Genomic DNA, 26673 nt, shown 5'->3' with positions numbered 1-26673 from the left:
TACAGTAGCCAACTTTCGGCATGTAAGAGGAGAAGAAAAGCTCTTCAGACAACACAGCCTTTGGACTAAGAAATACATGAGCGGAAAATGAACAGGTACTGCTTTACATTCCTGAAAGGGATGGTTAATATGCGAACCATTGTACGGAAAGAGTCATCAATGGTGATGTATAACTTGGTCCATATATCTACATATTTTAGAGCCCATGAACCTTTATAAACGTAGATACCACATGTCCTGTTCTTCCTAAACTGTAAATTTAAAGATGAGCATAAAGTAATTGGGAGATTATTTTTGTCCATACATTTTTGTCAGCATGCAGGTGTAACAGGCTGAAAATACTCTGAATATACTGTATCTTTATACTTGTGTGATTATGCAAGATATCACAATAATTTAGGGTTAAGTTAATGTTGTAGGTTGGGTCCAATGGCAAAGTAAGCTCTGCCACATCTATATACTGTAGTATTACACTCATTAACAAAAAAATAACACATCAAGAAGGCGTTGTTGGAATGGAATAAAACTTTCTATGTGTGAATGTAATGATAATATATGTAAGTGATAACGATACTAGAGAGAACAGATAAGTTTATTTGGGGAAAACAAAAAAATTGAGACCCTAGGACCTGTTGGGCCGCCTGTCCTCTGGATACAAGGTGACATACAGTTGAGCATGGAGGCATACAGGTTCTGTATGGTGGGCTGCAGAACATTTGCCCACAGATGTTGTAGCTAGGCCTGTAGATCTCGATTGGTGATAGGGCAGGCCAAGGTAGTGTTGCCATCTGGAGGAGACATTCCTGGGAACACTTTGCTGTCCATGGGTGAGCATTGTCCTGCTGAAAAATGCCATTTGGAAGCCCTGCCATGAGAGGCAACACATGTGGCTGCAGGATGTCCTGCACATATCACTGAGCTGTTAGTGTCCCTCGTATTGCTACTAGGGCTGACCAACTGGTATGTGATGGCTCCCTTGATCATCACACCAGCAGTTGGGGCAGTGTGTTGCTCCAAAGTAATGGCAGGATTAAAACAATCACCATGAAGCCTCCGTACTCAAACCTGGCCATTATGGGATCAGAAACAGAACCGGGATTCATTGCATCCCATCCATAGTGGTACAGGTTTCTCAAAACCACTGCAGATGAAGGCGACGGTGGCTAGCCATCAATGGCAGGACACATAATGGGTGCCATGACACCAAATTTCCTTCTGCTAAATGCTTGGAAATCGTCCGGACAGAGACATGGGTTTTTTGTAATGAAGGTGTCACCTGTGTCTGGATGGTGCACAAAAAACTGAGAGAGTTGCTTGTGCTTGTCAGCATATCAAATGATACACTCTACTGGTGGCCAGTCTAGGTTATTTGGAGCCTGTACGCTGTGTGTAATGCTCTCAAGTAACCACTTTTTCTGACACCTCCTAACAGCGAGGTGAGAAAGGCCTAGATGGTGGGCAAATTAATTGAAACGACCATCCTGCTTCTCTAATGCCTCATTCACACGTCAGTGTTTTGGTCAGTGATGAGCCAAAACCAGGTGCGGCTCTAAACACAGAACAGTGCTGGTTTTGGCTCACAATCAGTGATGGAAATCACTGACCAAAACACTGACGCGTGAATGAGATTTAAGTCCTATGATATGCCTCCCAAGCTCGTTAGCGATCATCTGCCACAAAATCTGGCAGTTTAATGTTGGAATCTTCAAATAATAAGTTGCACAGTATGCAGTTTTCATACCCTTTTTAACACTTAAAAATTTGAGCCTGAAACAGTTACAGGGAGCTTGATAAAAAAAAGTATGTGTGGCCTGAGCATCTGCAGACTTCTCGATTAAATTATGGCAGAAACCTGTTAACTCAATGACTGTAATTTCATCTCATGTACATTTTGTCCAAACAAAGCTATGCCCCATACAGAGATTTCACTTCTTACCTTGCAGGCCTCTACCTAGGCTGAGTTGGTGTGACTGGTAAAATCACATTGGAATCGGGAGAATGATTTTTCATCAGATGCATGAAAAGTGTATCTCAGGGGTGGAGAGGTGGTGTGTGTCCCTCTTTCCATGATGCCAAGCCCATAGAGAGATCTGTGTACATGTGTGACCATCTTTCTGATGTGTGGTTAGGCTTAGGGGGTCAGGTGAGATGAGGGCACAAACCTTAAAGGGGTTGTCCTTTTTTTTAATTTTACATATAATCCCAGACACTCGACTTTCAGTCTCCATCTGTCAATTTCCTGCACAGATGACTGGCCTCAGATGTGACATGTCCCCAAGCAGCCCATGACCCAGCAGTCATACACTAGACCAATTATTATCTTAATATTACTAATATATGTTTATGTTTATGTGACGTGTCCACAAGCTGCATTTTACCCAGCAGTCATACACCAGACCACTTATAACCTTAGTATTATTAGTAGTCATGGATTGTTCTATTATTTAGCATTCTTCAGTATTTACTCAAATTCCAGTCTCTAAGAATTTCTGTTTGCAATTTTGAAGATTTGTGAAGATATTTAAAAGGGTTCTCTGGGAATTAAGAAAATGAAAATACTTAAATATTACTTCATTATAAATATATTCCCAAATACCTTACATTAGTTATAATGGCTCGTTTTGTCTGGGGAGCAATCATTAGGAGAAACAAAATGGCCACCATCCTATTAGTGCACACAGAAGCTGTCCTAATCACACAGCAGGACAAGTTACTTCACAACACTGAGCTATAGAGCTGCCTCGTACTCCTTTCTACTTATCAGGGGTTATTATCCTAAATATACAGATGATAAAATCTTTAGCTGAATCTCTGGGAATTGAGTTCATGAGCAGATGTGGCTAATGAGCAGCAGCACTTGTATGCAGTCTCCATTACCACAGTCTGTCCTCTCCGTTCTCTCTGTACTTCATGTCTCCCTATGAACTCCATTCCCACAGAAATTCAGCTAAATATCATATTTAACTGTATTCAGGGACATAATCCCTGACAAGGAGTGCAGAGCAGAGAGGAGGATGAGGCAGCTCTTTACCTCAGTGTTGTGAAGTAACTTGTCCTGTTGTGTGATTAGGACAGGTTTAATGTGTACTAATAGGACAGCGGCCATTTTGTTTCTTCTAATCATTTCTCCCCAGACAAAACAAGCCATTATAACTAATTAAAGGTATTTGGAAATATATTTATAATAAAGTAATATTTAAGTATTTTCATTTTCTTAATTCGTGGAGAACCCCTTTAATCTCGACTATAATGCTACATGTGAATCAGATCACATTACTTGTCAGACCTCTCTTGTAATTTATGACCCTATTACATGGAGAGTGAATATTGTACAGATTCGTGCATGCGAGCGATAATGAACGAGAATCATGGGATGTAATAAGTATGAACGATTGAAAGATGATTGACAAGTCGCTTGTTTCTCGTCCATCGTGATCTTTCATGATGCTAAATAATTATCTCTCCTCGTTAATAGATCTGTTCATATAATATAGAGTTGTCTACTTGCTAATGATCTCATACATACCTTTTGACCAATCATCTGTCTCCCATCTTTACATGTAATAACAAGGAACGATTTAAAAGCGAACGAGTAATGACCGCAAGTACGAACGATTATCTAAATTTTCGTCGTTAACAAGATGCTACATCTTTGATCGTTTATTTTGATCTTATGACATCTGCTGGTTTAATAATACCATGTCACGGGTAATGGGGGGGGGATAACACCAAATGACACACAGAAGGAATAGACCGGAGTCGAGGCCTTAAAGCTAAGGGAGAGAGATGGTGACATGCTAGGAATCCCTAGACCTCTCCCTGATTCCTGCCAGTATGAGTAGACCCTGAAGGTGGAAATACTCATACACCGGAACCTAGGCCCTGAAGACCCTGTAAGGCCCTAGGAATGGTGGCAGGGAATGAGACTACTGGTTCATTCCCAGATGAAGGAACCAGCGTCTCCCTGAGACCTAGACAACAACACACACAAGCAAACAACAAAATGCAAGACAAAATGCACTTAACTTAAAGCAGAATGGAGGAGCAGAAGATCCAAAGGAACAATACACCAGCTCAACCAACTCCAGCAGGAAATATCAACCGCATGGTAAGCATTGGGGGTCAGAACTAGAAAGGGCCTCTGTAATGACTACAAGCTGCATCTGACAAGAGGTGTGGTCATTACCAAACACAAACTGAAAGGAGAAAACAGAGAGACTGTCAGATACCCTCACGTGCCGCAAGTTTCTCCAATCTTTTCTCCTCTGTCATGGGAGGGACTGTGACATACCTTTACCAAAGAGAGAAAATGGGACAGCCATTTGTTTCACTGATGTTATCTCCAAATGGGATACAGACACATATCTCCCAACCCTCCTCCCATCTCTCCGTTTTCCAAGCTTAGGCCTTAGTTCACTGGGCTCCGGAAGCTGCGGGGCAGGCCGGTGCTCTGCTATTTCCATAATTATAATAAATAGAGCTAACGGCATAGCCTGAACAAGTTATTTTGTTTCTATAACTACCATACTATGTAATTAATAGTGTTGATCGTGAATATTCTAATCGCAAATTATTATCGCAAAGATGTAGAATATAGTTATATATATATTATAGCTATATATTCGTAATCACAAATATTCTAGATTTTTTTTTCATCAGTAACCTCCCTTCTTGCTTGTGGGCCAATGAGAAGGCTGCAATATCTTTGTCAGAGCTTAGCAACATCCCTAGCAACCAATAGGAAAGTTGCTTACCCCTTATATATAAGAAACTCCCCAGCAGCCATTTTCTGCAGTTTTTTTGCAGTTCTGAGAGAGAGAGCAGTGACATTGCTGTGCTCTGTGCTTTCATCTGGATCCTATTCCTCATCCAATTACATTAGATAGTTAGTTATATAATACAGATAGTTAGGGGGAGATAGTCAGTGAAGGTTAGAGATATAATGTAGCTGATAGGTTCCAGTGCAGGGTGTTAGGTAGTGCTTAGGTGTTGCAGCCTCTGGGGCCTTTCAAAAAAGGTATGTACAGTGGGATGGGAAAGTTTGGGCAACCTTGTTAATCGTCATGATTTTCCTGTATAAATAGTTGGTTGTTACGATAAAAAATGTCAGTTAAATATATCATATAAGAGACACACACAGTGATATTTGAGAAGTGAAATGAAGTTTATTGGATTTACAGAAAGTGTGCTGTAATTGTTTAAACAAAGTTAGGCAGGTGGATAAATTTGGGCGCTGTTGTCATTTTATTGATTCCAAAACCTTTAGAACTAATTATTGGAACTCAAATTGGCTTGGTAAGCTCAGTGACCCCTGACTTACATACACAGGTGAATCCAATTATGAGAAAGAGTATTTAAGAGGGTCAATTGTAAGTTTCCCTCCTCTTTTAATTTTCTCTGAAGACTAGCAACATGGGGGTCTCAAAACAACTCTCAAATGACCTGAAGACAAAGATTGTTCACCATCATGGTTTAGGGGAAGGATACAGAAAGCTGTCTCAGAGATTTCAGCTGTCTGTTTCCACAGTTAGGAACATATTGAGGAAATGGAAGACCACAGGCTCAGTTCAAGTTAAGGCTCGAAGTGGCAGACCAAGAAAAATCTCGGATAGACAGAAGCGACGAATGGTGAGAACAGTCAGGGTCAACCCACAGACCAGCACCAAAGACCTACAACATCATCTTGCTGCAGATGAAGTCACTGTGCATCGTTCAACCATTTGGCGCACTTTACACAAAGAGATGCTGTATGCGAGAGTGATGCAGAGGAAGCCTTTTCTCCGCCCACAGCACAAAAAGTGCCGCTTGAGGTGGGCTAAAGCACGTTTGGACAAGCCAGCTTCATTTTGGAATAAGGTACTGTGGACTGATGAAAATAAAATTTAGTTATTTGGCCATAACAAGGGGCGTTATGCATGGAGGAAAAAGAACACAGCATTCCAAGAAAAACACCTGCTACCTACAGTAAAATATGGTGGTGGTTCCATCATGCTGTGGGGCTGTGTGGCCAGTGCAGGGACTGGGAACCTTGTCAAAGTTGAGGGACGCATGGATTCCCCTCAGTATCAGCAGATTCTGGAGACCAATGTCCAGGAATTAGCTGAAGCTGCGCCGGGGCTGGATCTTTCAACAAGACAACGACCCTAAACACTGCTCAAAATCCACTAAGGCATTTATGCAAAGGAACAAGTACAACATTCTGGAATGGCCATCTCAGTCCCCAGACCTGAATATAATTGAAAATCTGTGGTGTGACTTAAAGAGAGCTGTCCATGCTCGGAAGCCATCAAACCTGAATGAACTAAAGATGTTTTGTAAAGAGGAATGGTCCAAAATACAGTCAACCAGAATCCAGACTCTAATTGGAACCTACAGGAAGCGTTTAGAGGCTGTAATTTCTGCAAAAGGAGGATCTACTAAATATTTATTTCATTTCTTTTTTGTGGTGCCCAAATTTATGCACCTGCCTAATTTTGTTTAAAAAATTATAGCACACTTTCTGTAAATCCAATAAACTTCATTTCACTTCTCAAATATCACTGTGTGTGTCTCCTATATGATATATTTAACTGACATTTTTTATCGTAACAACCAACGATTTATACAGGAAAATCATGACGATTAACAAGGTTGCCCAAACTTTCGCATCCCACTGTATATGTATTGACAGATCATGTGACACATAGATTGCACACAGGTGGACATGATTTCATTAATTATGTGACTTCTGAAGGTAATTGGTTGCACCAGAGCTTTATATGGGATTCCTAACAATAGGGGTGCATACATACGCATAGTTTTATTTATATATTTTTCTCATTTCAGTTCACCAACTTAGACTATTGTGTTGTGATCCACCACATAAAATTCAGATTAACAAAATACGAAAAAAAGTCAAGAGGGGTGAATACTTTTTGCAAGGCACTGCATCCCCCAGAGAAGAATGGCTTATCAGAACTGGAATAGCCGGTCTTTGATAAATGAACCCCTTTGTCTTAGGGCTCCTATACATGGGAATGGAGTCTGTATGACCTACATGCACTTTTATAGAGACTCTATGGGGTGCCGTATTTATGGAAAAGCCTCTATACATCCAAAGTCTGTCAGAATGTTATCTTTTCTCTTGTCAGGTTCAGATGGAAACTTTGTATTTTTCTATATGAAATCAGAGGCATATAGCCACATATATCTCTATGCCAGCCCTAATGGCTGTGTATGATAGTTGCACGCTTCAGCAGGTTGTTCTGGCAGAGGCACAGCCTGCCGGACTTTATCGTATCAGGCATAGCTGGATGCTGTCTTTCCCTGCCAGAACCCACTGCCAGACTATAATGGGAAATGGTGGAGATCCTGGCTTTTACCTGGCAGAATCCTGGAAACAGGCCGGATCTCTGCTAGGTCCCGGTATAGTCAAAGGGGCCTGGTGGCCCTCCAGCCCCTTCCCGCTACACTGGATATGATGAACTCTGGCAGGCTGTTTCTTTGGCAGAACAGCCTGCTGGAGGATTCTAACGCTAGTCTGCAACTAACCTTAGCCTTTATGTCCTTTGGGAATTCAAATATAAAAGTCATTCACTATGCATACTTATGTATAGTGCCAGAGCAAGGGACATTTTCAATAGAGTTCAGTTTCTTTGTGCACTTGGTACCCAGAGCAGTTGTTCCCTGCATGAACAGTGTACTCAATGACAATCTACTTTGATCAGATTCTTTATTGTATATGTTTCTTTATAATAATATTTCTAATGAAACAAAAAGACCCTGAATCCTCATTTACTAGTACCTAATGAAAGGCAAAAAATGTTTTTAGAAAAAAAAAATATATATATACAACCCACCATCACAAGCCAGATAGCTGCAATATAATGTCAGGAAAAGACCTAGCCAAGGGAATACATTTGGTCGAGACCCTATGCTTATAGTTGAGGCTAAGTGTCCCATGTAAGTTTTGCAAGGGAAATTTTCAATACAGGAAAAGTATTAGTGATGATGACCATGACCCTTCCCTGTTATAATAGGAAACATAGAAAAACTACACACATATTTCTTATGGCTCGACCCAAAAAATCTGTGCTGCCCAAATGCTATATGGTCAGACTAAAAGACAAACAAAGATTTACCGCTCAACAGACTAAATTAGCAGAACAACAGACTCAGGGCTTGTTCACACAAACGTTTTTTGCGTTCTGTATACGGGCCGTTTATTGCGTTCAGTATACAGTCCGTATACGGAACCATTCATTTCAATGGGTCCGCAAAAAAAACGGAATGTACTCCGTGAGCATTCTGTTTCCGTATGTCCGCAATTCCGTTCTGCTAGATTTTGAGTCTTGTCCTATTCTTGTCCGCAAATCACGGTCCGTGGCTCCATTCAAGTCAATGGGTCTGCAAAAAAAACTGAATGCATACGGAACGCCTCCGTATGTCATCCGTTTTTGCGGATCCGTGATTTTATATTAATATGCCCAACCCACTTTTGCCATGTGCTGCGTGTTTGGATACATTGGCTGGTCACATGTTGAGGCCTAAAAAGGCCTGAATTTCATGAGCTGTCAGAGTTTGGAGAGGATGGATGTTGAACGGCTCATTACAGTCATCCAACAACACCCTGAGTTATGGGACACCCGGAGTGATGTTTATCACGATAACGTAGCCAAGGAGCGGGCCTGGGATGAAGTGGCCCAGACCATCTTGCCGTTACAATGGGAGCAGGCAAACACCAAAAAGCAGACACAATTAGGTAAGAGCTTACCTGGCCAATATGTTCTTCTTTAAATTATGTTAACTTGTGTATCATACGAACTCGCTAAGTTGCCCCTAGCTAAGTTTCAATTATAAAAGTTATTATTGTTATGCTGAACTTGAACTACTCTAGTTTTAAAATGAATTGTTTGCTATGGGCAAGTAGTCCACTTCTGTAGTGAACCCGTACAAATTATTTGCACATATGTTTGAGTTTTAATGTAGTTTTGCACCTAGTGCATTATCGGAACTATATATGAATATTCGCTACACCTGTGGATATAGATTAGCCATTTGTGTCACTGCTCCTACAATGTGCATGTCCCTTTTATTTAAGATACTTTTGCCATCACCAGCCCCCATGTAACTCATCATATAATCCAGCGTAGTAGAGCATTGTATGACACGCACATTGTGTAGGCTTGGATGTAATTTGCAATTGCTGACTTTTTCAAATATTAAAATGCTGTGATTTTGCCTTTGAGTGTGTACATGCACTTGGTCCTGTAAAATTGCATCATTGGAATTCTCTTATATAAAATATACTATATTTAGTAATGTGTGTATGCTTATATATGTTTATTTTTTGGTTCACAGTCCGTAAAGTAAAAACGCGATGGCAGTCTTGCCGGGACCAGTTTCGGCGTGAGCTGGCATCTGCACATGGCCACAGTGGAGATGGTGGTTTGAAGAAGAGGCCATACCTTTAGACCCGTCAGCGCCAATTTCTAAAGCCTATTCTTGATCTGAGGCCGTAAGAACATATTTTATTTTCTGTGTGTATAATGGTAGTACATGTTTTTTGTTTGACAAGGATGGGTTAAAGTATTAAAGGTAACTAGTCCCCTAAATGTGCAATGTATTGGTAATCCTCCAAATTTTTACACGCTGGGCAGAGATGCTCAACCAGCTGTCCTCCAGTTGGATTCAAACTACAGCTCCCACAATGCCATGCTGTAGGCCTGATGGATTTAGACTGTGACGGAATTATGGGAGTAGTAGTTTAGCAAACCCCGGAGGGCCGCCGGTTGAGCATGGCTGCTTGATATAGTCGTGTCATTTCCTTATTTATTTATTTTTTTGAACAAGTGAAGTGGCTTCACTACTAGGCAGATATATCATGTCTGATTAAATACAAGAACCGTAGACAGCCTTGAAGATGCTGCAGACCTGGCACAATCATCTTCGGAAGACGAAGCTGCTGCGGGTCAAAGTACTCAGGAGCAAGATGACCAACCATTGCCAGGAGATGAGTCAGCCACAGAGGCTGGTGGACACTCAATAAGTAGCCCAGAAGCCCAAACCACACAGCCACGTCGGAGAAGGGGGCAAAGAGTAAGTTCTGTCTCTGGCACAGATCCTAGAGCAACACTAGACGGTGAAATCTTGCAATATCAGTGCCAGAGGCGGAGTGAAAGCGTTGAGGAGAGGCTAGCTCCCCTTATCCAACAGTAGACACCCCTAAAATTAAGGATGTTTGTGAGTGCTATGTCCACTTTAGCAGCAATGATGGATTCTCCCCTGGATCAGTGAGATTAACATGACCTCCTGGACACCATGAAGCAATGGCTACTGGACCTGGAAATGGATCAGCAATCAGGCACAAGCTCCTCGTCTCGCAGTGAGCCCCAGACAGGGCCTAGTTATGCCCCCCCACATCCATACCCAGCAAATACTTATGGCCCCCGACATCACCATCCTGCAACTTCTTATGGGCAACCACATTCCCAGCCTGGCCATAGTTATGCCCACCCTCATCCCCATCCCGGGCCGAGTTATAGCCACCCTCCTCCCCAGCCCAGCCCGAGTTATGGCCACCCTCATCCACAGCCAGGGCCTAGTTCACAGCCCCTGTATTCACAGGACCGAGACCAAATGTGGCCAACCTGAATACCACCCCCATGGCCCAGTTGGTGGCCAACCCGCCCCAGTTGGTGGGCAACCAGGCACAGTTGGTGGCCAACCCGCCCCAGTTGGTGGGCAACCAAGCACAGTTGGTTTATTTGACAGTTAATTTTTGAAATGTATTTGCAATATTTTATGACTGCTGACATGTAAGCTAAATTTTATTTTTATTGGTCAAAAGATGAATAATCTGTTACTTTAAACATGTTTAACATGTCCTGGAGTAATTTTTTTTTTAAACACTACACATTGTTTCATTACAAGTGATTTATTCAAAAACACACATAGCTTAAAAAACTGTTTGCCAAATTTGATACACAACTTTAATTTAAAAGTTCGCACAAGTTTAGAAAGGCAAATGTATAAATTATATCTAATTATGACAGGTATGGTATGGTACCTTGGACAGTGCCTTCACAGCCATTTTTTTGTGGATGGGCAACCTGCAGCAACACATCTACCTAAAAACGAATACTCTATAAACAAGCAGTGCTGGGGAACTAGAGCTGTATGGTGTCAGGTCATGATGGCCTTTGTACTTTGTACACAGCTAGAGGGGTGGCATTTACACATGCCTTGAATCTGGGAGAAATTGATTCTGATATATTTAGCGAGATTGATTAAGAAGACCCATCTAAATACATGTGTCATGGGGTAATACAAGCGGTATTAGAGAATTAAAGTAGGGAAAAATATGTCTGTGGCTAATTAAAATATATATACACGGAAACATTTTCCAGTGCTGTTGCAAAGGGGAAAAATTAAAACAAACATATTTGGTCCTATAATCAATCCCAGCCAACAAGCCCACGTCAAGTGTCCTCTTTGTCTTGCGAGTCCCTACACTATCTATCACAAATCAAATGAAACCTGTCTAAAAAATAAAAAAAAAATACACAGAGACCACATGCTATTACAGTCTGCCCTGAACTGCGTCCATCTGCCATGGTAATGCACCCTCAGGGCTAGCGAAGTACTCGGCATAGAGATCTCGAACAGCAAGTCCTGCAGTTCCAGGCCAGCCATGACGAGTGACGTCCAATCCTCCAGATGAAGAAGAATATGTACCTGTTTCCTCCAAACTATCATCTGAGGGAGCATCATGAATCCTGACAAAGTTATGCAGGATCACACATGCTTAAATAACTAACGTGGCATTTTCCGGGCCCATCTGTAAGGATGACAGGAATACTCTCCACTTGTTAGAAAGTATTCCAAATGCACACTCAACATACCGACGGGCTCTTGTCAGCCGATAGTTGAATATACGTCGTTTGTCATCCAGGTTGCGTCTGGGGAAGGGTCGCATGACATGTGGGGCCAAAGCAAACCCTTCATCAGCCACAATTACAAACGGTGCCGGTGGTCCTGCAGAACCGGGCAGACTTCTGGCCTCTGGGAAGGGAAGTTGGTTGGCACGAAGTCTCTCACTCCATCTAGAAGAACTGAAAATGCGTGCATCTGCAGTGCTCCCATAGGCCCTAATATCCACAATTATAAACTTATATGTAGTGTCTGCCAAAGCCAACAGCACTACAGAAAAGTATTGCTTATAGTTGTATACCGGGACCCAGAGTCAGGTCAGCTTCTTAACACGTATGTGTTTGCCATCCATTGCCCCTAAGCAGTTAGGAAACTGCGCATCAAGATGAAAGCCCTCAGCAATTCTAATCCAATCCTCAGCCGTGGGCTCTGGCATCACTGTGTCCCGGAGTCGCTGCCAAATCACTTGACATGTTTGACGAACAATTCCAGAAATCGTGGAGACGCCCAGCAGGAACTCAAAATGCAGTGATGCAAATGAATTACCGGTTGCCAGAAATCTAAAACAAAAAGACAGATAAATAATTATTTAAAATAGACTTGGACTGATACTTTTGATCAAGCTTTTACATATAAACAATCACATATATCGAAGATATAAAGCTGAGTGTATGTGTGTATGTATGTACAGAGCAGACAGTATCACACAGGATAGGATTAGATACATGGCTCTGCAGACAGTGGGGCGGGTGCTGTACAGGTCACTGTTATGGGGGATACTGTCAATATGTTTGCACAACACATAGAAACATGAAATTCAATAGCTGAAATATACCCGTGCAAAGCCGGTCCCTTCTGATTGTATATATATATATATATATATATATATATATATATGTAATATTTATACCGAAAATACACCACGTACATATCAAAATTTAACGCATTTTTTAATAATTGGAGTCACACATGCTACTTTATGAATCATTCGATGGGACCGTTTGTTCAATAGAAAACATTCCCAGTAATTTGATAGATTAATTGCATGTGTAACTCAAATGAATAAACATTTATACATGTTATTAAAGGGCCAGGGTCCTTTTTGAGCTTTTACATAGACATGTATGTATAGTAAATTAACAAGAACTGTTATTATTTTATATAAAACACATTAACAAACAAGACTACATTCAACTTACCTCAACGTTACAATGAGCCGTTCCTTGGGTGAAATGCAGCGCCTCATATTTGTGTCCTGGCATGTAAGGTCAGGGCGCAGAACTCAGGGCCGGCCTTAGGCCTTTAGGCGCCCTGTGCGAGAAAGCTTTACAGCGCCCCATAGTGACCACACCCCTCAGTAACCACGCCCCTCAGTGACCACACCCCTCAGTAACCACACCCCTCAGTAACCACACCCTTTCAGTGGTCACACCCATTTCTCCAATATCGGCTCCATTTAAAACCTTCCATTCCGTTAAGTCCCCAAAAAACAGATTACAAGTAGAGTTGAGCGGACACCTGGATGTTCGGGTTCGAGAAGTTCGGCCGAACTTCCCGGAAATGTTCGGGTTCCGAACCCGATCCGAACTTCGTCCCGAACCCGAACCCCATTGAAGTCAATGGGGACCCGAACTTTTCGGCACTAAAAAGGCTGTAAAACAGCCGAGGAAAGAGCTAGAAGGCTACAAAAGGCAGCAACATGTAGGTAAATCCCCTGCAAACAAATGTGGATACGGAAATGAATAAAAATAAAAATAAAATAAATAAAAATTAACCAATATCAATTGGAGAGAGGTCCCATAGCAGAGAATCAGGCTTCACGTCAGCCACCACTGCAACAGTCCATTGGCATATATTTAGGCCCAGGCACCCAGGCAGAGGAGAGAGGTCCCGTAACAGAGAATCTGGCTTCATGTCAGCAGAGAATCAGTCTGCATGTCATAGCAGAGAATCAGGCTTCACGTCAGCCACCACTGTAACAGTCCATTGTCATATATTTAGGCCCAGCACCCAGGCAGAGGAGAGAAGTCCCGTAACAGAGAATCTGGCTTCATGTCAGCAGAGAATCAGTCTGCATGTCATAGCAGAGAATCAGGCTTCACGTCAGCCGCCACTGCAACAGTCCATTGTCATATATTTAGGCCCGGCACCCAGGCAGAGGAGAGAGGTCCCGTAACAGAGAATCTGGCTTCATGTCAGAAGAGAATCAGTCTGCATGTCATAGCAGAGAATCAGGCTTTACGTCAGCCACCACTGTAACAGTCCATTGCCATATATTTAGGCCCAGCACCCAGGCAGAGGAGAGAGGTCCCGTAACAGAGAATCTGGCTTCATGTCAGCAGAGAATCAGTCTGCATGTCATAGCAGAGAATCAGGCTTCACGTCAGCCACCACTGCAACAGTCCATTGTCATATATTTAGGCCCAGCACCCAGGCAGAGGAGAGAGGTCCCGTAACAGAGAATCTGGCTTCATGTCAGCAGAGAATCAGTCTGCATGTCATAGCAGAGAATCAGGCTTCACGTCACCCAACATTGGAACAGTCCATTGGCATATATTTAGGCCCAGGCACCCAGGCAGAGGAGAGAGGTCCCGTAACAGAGAATCTGGCGTCATGTCAGCAGAGAATCAGTCTGCATGTCATAGCAGAGAATCAGGCTTCACGTCACCCAACATTGGAACAGTCCATTGTCATATATTTAGGCCCCGCACCCAGGCAGAGGAGAGAGGTCCCGTAACAGAGAATCAGTCTGCATGTCATAGCAGAGAATCAGGCTTCACGTCAGCCACCACTGTAACAGTCCATTGTCATATATTTAGGCCCAGCATCCAGGCAGAGGAGAGAGGTCCCGTAACAGAGAATCTGGCTTCATGTAAGCAGAGAATCAGTCTGCATGTCATAGCAGAGAATCAGGCTTCACGTCACCCAACATTGGAACAGTCCATTGGCATATATTTAGGCCCACGCACCCAGGCAGAGAAGAGAGGTCCCGTAACAGAGAATCTGGCTTCATGTCAGCAGAGAATCAGTCTGCATGTCATAGCAGAGAATCAGGCTTCACGTCAGCCACCACTGCAACAGTCCATTGGCATATATTTAGGCCCAGGCACCCAGGCAGAGGAGAGAGGTCCCGTAACAGAGAATCTGGCTTCATGTCAGCAGAGAATCAGTCTGCATGTCATAGCAGAGAATCAGGCTTCACGTCAGCCACCACTGTAACAGTCCATTGTCATATATTTAGGCCCAGCACCCAGGCAGAGGAGAGAAGTCCCGTAACAGAGAATCTGGCTTCATGTCAGCAGAGAATCAGTCTGCATGTCATAGCAGAGAATCAGGCTTTACGTCAGCCACCACTGTAACAGTCCATTGTCATATATTTAGGCCCAGCACCCAGGCAGAGGAGAGAGGTCCCGTAACAGAGAATCTGGCTTCATGTCAGCAGAGAATCAGTCTGCATGTCATAGCAGAGAATCAGGCTTCATGTCAGCCACCACTGCAACAGTCCATTGTCATATATTTAGGCCCAGCACCCAGGCAGAGGAGAGAGGTCCCGTAACAGAGAATCTGGCTTCATGTCAGCAGAGAATCAGTCTGCATGTCATAGCAGAGAATCAGGCTTCACGTCAGCCACCACTGCAACAGTCCATTGTCATATATTTAGGCCCAGCACCCAGGCAGAGGAGAGAGGTCCCGTAACAGAGAATCTGGCTTCATGTCAGCAGAAAATCAGTCTGCATGTCATAGCAGAGAATCAGGCTTCACGTCACCCAACATTGGAACAGTCCATTGGCATATATTTAGGCCCAGGCACCCAGGCAGAGGAGAGAGGTCCCGTAACAGAGAATCTGGCTTCATGTCAGCAGAGAATCAGTTTGCATGTCATAGCAGAGAATCAGGCTTCACGTCACCCAACATTGGAACAGTCCATTGTCATATATTTAGGCCCAGCACCCAGGCAGAGGAGAGAGGTCCCGTAACAGAGAATCTGACTTCATGTCGGCAGAGAATCAGTCTGCATGTCATAGCAGAGAATCAGGCTTCACGTCAGCCACCACTGTAACAGTCCATTGTCATATATTTAGGCCCAGCACCCAGGCAGAGGAGAGAGGTCCCGTAACAGAGAATCTGGCTTCATATAAGCAGAGAATCAGTCTGCATGTCATAGCAGAGAATCAGGCTTCACGTCAGCCACCACTGCAACAGTCCATTGTCATATATTTAGGCCCAGCACCCAGGCAGAGGAGAGAGGTCCCGTAACAGAGAATCTGGCTTCATGTCAGCAGAGAATCAGTCTGCATGTCATAGCAGAGAATCAGGCTTCACGTCACCCAACATTGGAACAGTCCATTGGCATATATTTAGGCCCAGGCACCCAGGCAGAGGAGAGAGGTCCCGTAACAGAGAATCTGGCTTCATGTCAGCAGAGAATCAGTCTGCATGTCATAGCAGAGAATCAGGCTTCACGTCACCCAACATTGGAACAGTCCATTGTCATATATTTAGGCCCAGCACCCAGGCAGAGGAGAGAGGTCCCGTAACAGAGAATCTGGCTTCATGTCGGCAGAGAATCAGTCTGCATGTCATAGCAGAGAATCAGGCTTCACGTCAGCCACCACTGTAACAGTCCATTGTCATATATTTAGGCCCAGCACCCAGGCAGAAGAGAGAGGTCCCGTAACAGAGAATCTGGCTTCATGTCAGCAGAGAATCAGTCTGCATGTCATAGCAGAGAATCAGGCTTCACGTCAGCCACCACTGTAACAGTCCATTGTCATATATTTAGGCCCAGCACCCAGGCAGAGGAGAGAGGTCCCGTAAAAGAGAATCTGGCTTCATGTCAGCAGAGAATCAGTCTGCATGTCATAGCAGAGAATCAGGCTTCACGTCAGCCACCACTGCAACAGTCCATTGTCATATATTTAGGCCCAGCACCCAGGCAAAGGAGAGAGGTCCCGTAACAGAGAATCTGGCTTCATGTCAGCAGAGAATTAGTCTGCATGTCATAGCAGAGAATCAGGCTTCACGTCACCCAACATTGGAACAGTCCATTGGCATATATTTAGGCCCCAGCACCCAGACAGAGGAGAGGTTCATTCAACTTTGGGTAGCCTCGCAATATAATGGTAAAATGAAAATAAAAATAGGATTGAATGAGGAAGTGCCCTGGAGTACAATAATATATGGTTAAGGACAGGTCCTGTGGGATCCATGCCTGGTTCATTTTTATGAACGTCAGCTTGTCCACATTGGCTGTAGACAGGCGGCTGCGTTTGTCTGTAATGACGCCCCCTGCCGTGCTGAATACACGTTCAGACAAAACGCTGGCCGCCGGGCAGGCCAGCACCTCCAAGGCATAAAAGGCTAGCTCTGGCCACGTGGACAATTTAGAGACCCAGAAGTTGAATGGGGCCGAACCATCAGTCAGTACGTGGAGGGGTGTGCACACGTACTGTTCCACCATGTTAGTGAAATGTTGCCTCCTGCTAACACGTTGCGTATCAGGTGGTGGTGCAGTTAGCTGTGGCGTGTTGACAAAACTTTTCCACATCTCTGCCATGCTAACCCTGCCCTCAGAGGAGCTGGCCGTGATACAGCTGCCTTGGCGACCTCTTGCTCCTTGGCCTTGGGCTTCCACTTGTTCCCCTGTGACATTTGGAAATGCTCTCAGTAGCGCGTCTACCAATGTGCGCTTGTACTCGCGCATCTTCCTATCACGCTCCAGTGCAGGAAGTAAGGTGGGCACATTGTCTTTGTACCGTGGATCCAGCAGGGTGGCAACCCAGTAGTCTGCACACGTTAAAATGTGGGCAACTCTGCTGTCGTTGCGCAGGCACTGCAGCATGTAGTCGCTCATGTGTGCCAGGCTGCCCAGGGGTAAGGACAAGCTGTCCTCTGTGGGAGGCGTATCGTCATCGTCCTGCCTTTCCCCCCAGCCACGCACCAGTGATGGGCCCGAGCTGCGTTGGGTGCCACCCCGCTGTGACCATGCTTCATCCTAATCCTCCTCATCCTCCAGTAGTGGGCCCTGGCTGGCCACATTTGTACCTGGCCTCTGCTGTTGCAAAAAAACTCCCTCTGAGTCACTTCGAAGAGACTGGCTTGAAAGTGCTAAAAATGACCCCTCTTCTTCCTCCTCCTGGGCCACCTCCTCTTCCATCATCGCCCTAAGTGTTTTCTCAAGGAGACATAGAAGTGGTATTGTAACGCTGATAACGGCGTCATCGCCACTGGCCATGTTGGTGGAGTACTCGAAACAGCGCAACAGGGCACACAGGTCTCGCATGGAGGCCCAGTCATTGGTGGTGAAGTGGTGATGTTCCGTAGTGCGACTGACCCGTGCGTGCTGCAGCTGAAACTCCACTATGGCCTGCTGCTGCTCGCACAGTCTGTCCGGCATGTGCAAGGTGGAGTTCGACCTGGTGGGCACGTCGCATATGAGGCGGTGAGCGGGAAGGCTGAAGTTACGCTGTAGCGCAGACAGGCGAGCAGCGGCAGGATGTGAACGCCGGAAGCGCGAACAGACGGCCCGCACTTTATGCAGCAGCTCTGACATGTCGGGGTAGTTGTGAATGAACTTCTGCACCACCAAATTCAGCACATGCGCCAAGCAAGGGATGTGCGTCAAACCGGCTAGTCCCAGAGCTGCAACGAGATTTCGCCCATTATCGCACACCACCAGGCCGGGCTTGAGGCTCACCGGCAGCAACCACTCGTCGGTCTGTTGTTCTATACCCCGCCACAACTCCTGTGCGGTGTGGGGCCTGTCCCCCAAACATATGAGTTTCAGAATGGCCTGCTGACGTTTACCCCGGGCTGTGCTGAAGTTGGTGGTGAAGGTGTGTGGCTGACTGGATGAGCAGGTGGAAGAAGAGGAGGAAGAAGCTGAGTAGGAGGAGGTGGCAACAGGAGGCAAAGAATCTTGCCCCGCGATCCTTGGCGGCGGAAGGACGTGCGCCAAACAGCTCTCCGCCTGGGGCCCAGCTGCCACTACATTTACCCAGTGTGCAGTTAGGGAGATATAGCGTCCCTGGCCGTGCTTACTGGTCCACGTATCTGTGGTTAGGTGGACCTTGCCACAGATGGCGTTGCGCAGTGCACACTTGATTTTATCGGATACTTGGTTGTGCAGGAAAGGCACGGCTCTCTTGGAGAAGTAGTGCCGGCTAGGAACAACATACTGTGGGACAGCAAGCAACATGAGCTGTTTGAAGCTGTCTGTGTCCACCAGCCTAAATGACAGCATTTCATAGGCCAGTAGTTTAGAAATGCTGGCATTCAGGGCCAGGGATCGAGGGTGGCTAGGTGGGAATTTACACTTTCTCTCAAATGTTTGTGAGATGGAGAGCTGAACGCTGCCGTGTGACATGGTTGAGATGCTTGGTGACGGAGGTGGTGGTGTTGGTGGTACATCCCCTGTTTGCTGGGCGGCAGGTGCCAACGTTCCTCCAGAGGCAGAGGAAGAGGCCGAGGCGGCAGCAGCAGAAGAGGCCGAGGCGGCAGCAGCAGAAGAGGTAGCAGGGGGAGCCTGAGTGACTTCCTTGTTTTTAAGGTGTTTACTCCACTGCAGTTCATGCTGTAACGCACCTAGTTGATCAGTTAGGATCTCAACTGCGGAAGCAATGGACATCCACTATTATCCCACCACCCTTGTGTTTGGCTGTGGGATTCGCGGTTACTCAGTATGTACCCCAGGCGTCACTCTCAGTCTTAGGCGGAGAGTTTGGGGTAACAAAATCATTTACCGCTATCCATCTAATTAGTTTTACTGATGGTAAGGAGGGACTCTCAGAATTACAGGAGTCACGAGTTAGTATAAGCTTGTGCAACGTTTAGAGTTAGCATCTAGTATGCAATAGCTTCAGAGTTAGTATATAGCATGTCCTCAGTTTAGTATATAGTATGCCATAGGTTTAAGGTTAGTATATAGCATGTCCTCAGTTTAGTATATAGTATGCCATAGGTTCAGAGTTAGTATAGCATGTCCATAGTTTAGTATACACTATGCAGTAGGTTCAGAGTTAGTATAGCATGTCCACAGTTTGATATATACTATGCAGTAGGTTCAGAGTTTGTATAGCATGTCCACAGTTTGATATATACTATGCAGTAGGTTCAGAGTTAGTATAGCATGTCCACAGTTTGGTATATACTATGCAGTAGGTTCAGAGTTTGTATAGCATGCCCACAGTTTGGTATATACTATGCAGTAGGTTCAGAGTTAGTATAGCATGTCCACAGTTTGATATATACTATGCAGTAGGTTCAGAGTTAGTATAGCATGTCCACAGTTTGGTATACACTATGCAGTAGGTTCACTCTGAGTTCCAGGACATTAATCAAAGCAGGTAACAGGCATATACTTGCGGTTAGTTGGTCCTGGCTAGAAAGCCAGTGGCAAGAAAGTAGACAGTCATTCACGATAACGTAGTTAGGCATCCAGGTTTGGATATGTGGACAGAGTCTTCAGATACCATGGAGCTAGCAGGGTGCGCACTCTATTAGTGGAACACCCTGCTTAGCACCTGTCTTCAATTTAAGGGCTGAATGGTAAGTGGGCGGAGTCACAGAAGGCCCGGCGGCCACTGCGTTCCACGCTGGAGCGCAAGCCAGCGTAACAACACAGGCGGTCGCTGCGTTCCACGCTGGAACGCAAGCCAGCGTATCATCGCAGATGGCCGGTGCGTTCCACGCTGGAGCGCAAGCCAGCGTATCGTCACAGGGAGCCGCTGCGGTCCAAGCTGTATTGTTACCCATGCTTTGCATGCAGGTGCCTGGTCATGCAGGTTGTGCTAAGGTTCAGAACGTTAATGCCTCGCTTCAGGCTCTGATGGCACAGCGTGCAAACCACTCGGGTCTTGTCGTCAGCACATTGTTTGAAGAAGTGCCATGCCAGGGAACTCCTTGAAGCTGCCTTTGGGGTGCTCGGTCCCAGATGGCGGTGGTCAGTAGCAGGCGGAGTCTCTTGGCGGCGGGTGTTCTGCTTTTGCCCACTGCTCCCTCTTTTGCTACGCTGTTGGCTCGGTCTCACCACTGCCTCTTCCTCCGAACTGTGAAAGTCAGTGGCACGACCTTCATTCCATGTGGGGTCTAGGACCTCATCGTCCCCTGCATCGTCTTCCACCCAGTCTTGATCCCTGACCTCCTGTTCAGTCTGCACACTGCAGAAAGACGCAGCAGTTGGCACCTGTGTTTCGTCATCATCAGAGACATGCTGAGGTGGTATTCCCATGTCCTCATCATCAGGAAACATAAGTGGTTGTGCGTCAGTGCATTCTATGTCTTCCACCGCTGGCGAAGGGCTAGGTGGATGCCCTTGGGAAACCCTGCCAGCGGAGTCTTCAAACAGCATAAGAGACTGCTGCATAACTTGCGGCTCAGACAGTTTCCCTGGTATGCATGGGGGTGATGTGACAGACTGATGGGCTTGGTTTCCAGGCGCAATCTGTGCGCTTTCTGCAGAAGACTGGGTGGGAGATAATGTGAACGTGCTGGATCCACTGTCGGCCACCCAATTGACTAATGCCTGTACCTGCTCAGGCCTTACCATCCTTAGAACGGCATTGGGCCCCACCAAATATCGCTGTAAATTATGGCGGCTACTGGGACCTGAGGTAGTTGGTACACTAGGACGTGTGGCTGTGGCAGAACGGCCACGTCCTCTCCCAGCACCAGAGGGTCCAATAACACCACCACGACCATGTCCGTGTCCGCGTCCCTTACTAGATGTTTTCCTCATTGTTACCATTCATCACAATAAGAAAAATATTATTTGGCCCAATGTATTGAATTCAAATTCAGGCCTTTTTTTACAGACACCTAACACTATCTGGCTATCTATTTAGGTACCGTATTACACTAATACAGGCACAGCAGTAACGACAGATTTAGCTGGATATAAATTTGAGGCCTATTATTTAGGCGCTGGGTGACAGGTATAGGTTTACTGACAGAATTAGACTTGGAAATGCACAGTAGCATGTGTGTGAAGTTATTCAGAATGACCCTATGTGCACCTTGAATCTTATATACCCTTTTAGGGATAGATTTAAAATAGCTCTGATACAGCAGAAACCACTAAATTAGGAAATTGCTAAATTGGGAATTGTATTTCAACCCAGAACAAAAACTGTGCTTTGACGGACACTAAATAACTTGACCAGCCACAGCAGTACAGCAGTAACGACAGATTTAGCTGGATATAAATTTGAGGCCTAGTATTTAGGCGCTGGGTGACAGGTATACGTTTACTGACAGAATTAGACTTGGAAATGCACAGTAGCGTGTGTGTGAAGTTATTCAGAATGACCCTATGTGCACCTTGAATCTTATATACCCTTTTAGGGATAGATTTAAAATAGCTCTGATACAGCAGAAACCACTAAATTAGGAAATTGCTAAATTGGGAATTGTATTTCAACCCAGAACAAAAATTGTGCTTTGACGGACACTAAATAACTTGACCAGCCACAGCAGTAACGACAGATTTAGCTGGATATAAATTTGAGGCCTATTATTTAGGCGCTGGGTGACAGGTATACGTTTACTGACAGAATTAGACTGGGATATGGCCAAAAAATAACCACACTATTGATGGTTAAATGCACTTGGTGTGACAGCTTGACCAACCACACTATTGAGGGTTAAATGCACTTGGTGACAGGCTCAGCTTGCCCCTGATATAGTATATGGCCAAAAAATAACCAGACTATTGATGGTTAAATGCACTTGGTGTGACAGCTTGACCCTGATGTAGGATTTAGCCAAAAAACAACCACACCATTGAGGGTTAAATGCACTTGGTGACAGGCTCAGCTTGCCCCTGATGTAGTATATGGCCAAAAAATAACCACACTATTGCTGGTTAAATGCACTTGGTGTGACAGCTTGACCCTGATGTAGGATTTAGCCAAAAAACAACCACACCATTGAGGGTTAAATGCACTTGGTGACAGGCTGAGCTTTCCCCTGATGTAGTATATGGCCAAAAAATAACCACACTATTGCTGGTTAAATGCACTTGGTGTGACAGCTTGACCCTGATGTAGGATTTAGCCAAAAAACAACCACACCATTGAGGGTTAAATGCACTTGGTGACAGGCTCAGCTTGCCCCTGATGTAGTATATGGCCAAAAAATAACCACACTATTGCTGGTTAAATGCACTTGGTGTGACAGCTTGACCCTGATGTAGAATTTAGCCAAAAAACAACCACACCATTGAGGGTTAAATGCACTTGGTGGCAGCTTGTGCTGGCACACCACAAGACACAAAATGGCCACCGATCACCCCAGAAAAAAGTGACTGAAAAACGCTCTGGGCAGCCTAAAAACAGTGAGCAATTCAATAGCAGCAGTTCAATCATCCACAGCTGCAGATCGATCTCTGAATGAAGTCTTTTGGAGGAGTTAATCACTGCCTAATCTCACCCTAACGTCGCAGCTGCAACCTCTCCCTATACTGATCAGAGCAGAGTGACGTGCGGCGCTACGTGACTCCAGCTTAAATAGAGGCTGGGTCACATGGTGCTCTGGCCAATCACAGCCATGCCAATAGTAGGCCTTGCTGTGACGGCCTCTTGGGGCAAGTAGTATGACGCTTGTTGATTGGCTGCTTTGCAGTCTTTCAAAAGGCGCCAAGAAAGCGACGAACACCGAACCCGGACTTTTACGAAAATGTCCGGGTTCGGGTCCGTGTCACGGACACCCCAAAATTCGGTACGAACCCGAACTATACAGTTCGGGTTCGCTCATCCCTAATTACAAGCTATGATAAAAATACAACTTTTATTCAAAAGGTATTAAACTTGTAAGCACAATATAATCATTCATATTAAATAAAACAACAGTAGACAATCAAGTGGTTAACAATAAATGTCAAACTAAAATAGAGTCTATAAAAGAAAGTGTCAGGTTTCCCCGCAGACCCTTTTTTTCAAGTGCATCTAGAAAAGTAAAAACAAAAAACAGAACACAAAACCTAGAACGTGTAACAAAGTAAAATGTAAACTAGAACTCCACAAACTCAAAATGAGTACTAAGACACCCCTTGCAGATCCTCATCACTTGGTATTTATTTCCTGCACTAATACTTTGAAAGAGGAGTCTGAAAGTGCAATAATCCAGAGTATAAAACCTACAAAAGTGCCAGCTTTTCAAATAAAGCTTTAAATGTAAAAGTGCCCAAAAAATAGGTACAATTTAACTGTGTACGCAAGTGATTACACATGCACAAGCTCAAAACACAACTTTACGTGCTTTTTCCTTTGCAAATTCATCAATGGTGCTGTTAAGATCCAATGTTTTGAAAACGTCATTTTCAATGGACAGCACTGATAACGATGTTAGTCGTTCATCACTCATAGAGGATCTGAGGTAAGTTTTAATCAGCTGCGTTCTCCCAATGCCACAGAAACAGGGATTGTCAGTAGTATGCGTAGTGCAATCCAGATGTTTGGGAATGTGTCAGTGAGTCTATTCTTAACAATGAAGTTAAGTACATTCAGTGGCGTTGTTGATTCTTGGGGAATAAGGCCTTAAATGTGCCAAAGCTCCTCTGCTAAGTCGATTCCACTGATAAGAGATTGGCTGTCTTTCTCTAAAGCCTTCTGTAACATCAAGCAGCATTCCTTCAAAATTTCCCTTGCTGGGAGACACTTTATGGCATACAGGAATCCCCAAACCTTGCTATGATTTTTCAACTGGTCAAAACGCTCATCCAATGACATAATTGTTGTATCCACTAAAGCATAGAAGAATTCAATTTTAAATCTCTCCTTTGGATTAGTTAAAGGTTCATCTTTCCCCTCATAATTGAATAAAGCCTTCTTCCTTCGAATGCGAGCAGATGATAAAAAAAACAGGCTCAACTTCAAGCTTTTCCGCTATTTCCTTTGCAATAAGGAATGCACTTTCAAATCCAGTGTCTCTGAAGATTTGCACAAAGTGTTTACATTTCTCTATTAACTCAAGTCCGCGGTTTCACGCTGCATTGCCTTACTGACAATATTGACTTGGTACAATATCTCATACCAAACACATAATGCCATAATACATTTGAAATTGCCAACCTGCTGAGACAATGTCAGACCTTCGTGACAGACACTTGGTTCTGCGTGTTCTTCCTCTGACAATGCAATCAATGCATCCAGTATCTCAACAAGATTATGCCTGAAAGGTTTAAGGCAGTTGATCCGACATTCCCACCGTGTAGTGCATAGAGGCTTTAACGTGAGGCCAGATACATGGTCTGTCAAAATCGTCCACCTCTTTACAGATGCAGAGAATAAAACATAAATGCGTTGAATTACTCCAAACAGCTCTAGTGATTCCTTGCCTGACCGTGCTGCATCACCAATGACGAGATTAAGGCAATGACATCCACATGGTACAAATATGGCTCTTGGGTTAATACTTAAAACTCTTGACTGGACACCACTGTTTTTTCCTGCCATATTTGCCCCATTATCGTACCCTTGTCCACAGCAATTATCAATATCCAGTTTTTTTTCAGATAGAAATTGAAGGAGGAAGTCAGCCAGTCCCTTTCCAGTTGTGTCATCTACTGTTTGAAACCCAATAAAATGTGCCATTATTGGGTGTAAAAAAACGATCTGAAGATCCTCTAAATGCCAAGTCACGCTCAGTTAAAAACTGAACAATGTTTAGTAGCCTCTCCATTACTGATCTCCAATGTTTTCTTTCTTGGCTCATAAGAGATTGTAAATTGTGATCAATTGCACTTTTGGACTTCAATCTCAGTTGTGTTTCCATCCACATCTGTTGAGCTAAAAAGTGACTGCTAGAGCTTTCATGAGATTTGAGAATATTTGCCATATGTCTCCAGTCTTCTGACCCTCCTGAAGCCAAAGAACTTTTTGCATTCCAGTCAAATAACTTGCAAGAAAAACAAAAAGCTTTATTTGCAAATGTAGAGTACACCAGCCATTGCCTTGTCTGCTCTTCTCCACTTTCTAACTTTCGCTTATAGAATGTAGCAGAGAAGTGGCGATTATGAACATCTTTATAAAACTCCATATTTGTTACCTGCACAGGGCCAAATTCCAAAATACGGTCAACATTCTTGGAAATTAATTTTGGCCGTAAAGCAGGATCTGATAGACTTTCAGATGTTGTCTCAGAAGACACCGAGTCAGGGGGACTATTAGAAGACAGTGGGTTAGAGAGAGCACTTGAATCCAGATCTTGTAGACATGAACTTGATGTTGAAGGTTCATTCTTCTCAAGATGGACATCATCAGCTTGACTGCTGCAGCTAACCTCATCTAGTTTTTCTTCTTCAGTTGCTTCGGAAGCACTATGTGCTGATCTTCCCAAGAACTTTTGTAAAGCCCCTGCACTCTTCTGGTCCTCTAAATTCATAAGCACCTTACGTTTTTGATTTTGGGAACCAGAGAGTTTTTTTGGGACCCATGATGTCACTAGGTAAGGACAAGGTACAATCAGTAATGCAAATATTAAACATACTAATCGTAAATAACAATGGCAGTTGAACAATTATAGTAAAAAATAAAAACCCCAGTGGTGATTAAATACCACCAAAATAAAGCTCTATCTGTCCCCAAAAAATAGTATAAGGCCTCATGCACACGACCGTTGTGTGCATCCGTGGCCGTTGTGCCGTTTTCCGTTTTTTTTCGCGGACCCATTGACTTTCAATGGGTCCGTGGAAAAATCGGAAAATGCACCGTTTTGCAGCCGAGGCCGTGATCCGTGTATCCTGTCCGTCAAAAAAATATGACCTGT

General features: G+C 44.4%; 1 protein-coding gene across 3 annotated transcripts in view; it reads left to right on the top strand.

The window, feature by feature from the left end:
- The first annotated feature begins 8 nt into the window (after positions 1-8).
- The window catches only part of FAM124B (family with sequence similarity 124 member B), a 71693-nt gene continuing 45028 nt past the window's right edge, over positions 9-26673 (top strand). For 2 of the 3 annotated variants that reach the window (XR_006388770.1, XR_006388771.1), the window contains exon 1: positions 9-95. The gene's annotated coding sequence lies outside the window, so the exon portion shown is untranslated. Of the gene's footprint in view, positions 96-9376; positions 9497-26673 lie in introns of those variants that run through there. The other variant, XM_044290772.1, reaches the window with a different exon arrangement.

This window comes from Bufo gargarizans, chromosome 4 (assembly GCF_014858855.1).
Source record: "Bufo gargarizans isolate SCDJY-AF-19 chromosome 4, ASM1485885v1, whole genome shotgun sequence".
NCBI classification, from domain to species: Eukaryota; Metazoa; Chordata; class Amphibia; order Anura; family Bufonidae; genus Bufo; species Bufo gargarizans.
Note: the sequence above shows the minus strand (reverse complement) of the source record. Positions and strands in the feature narration are given on the sequence as shown.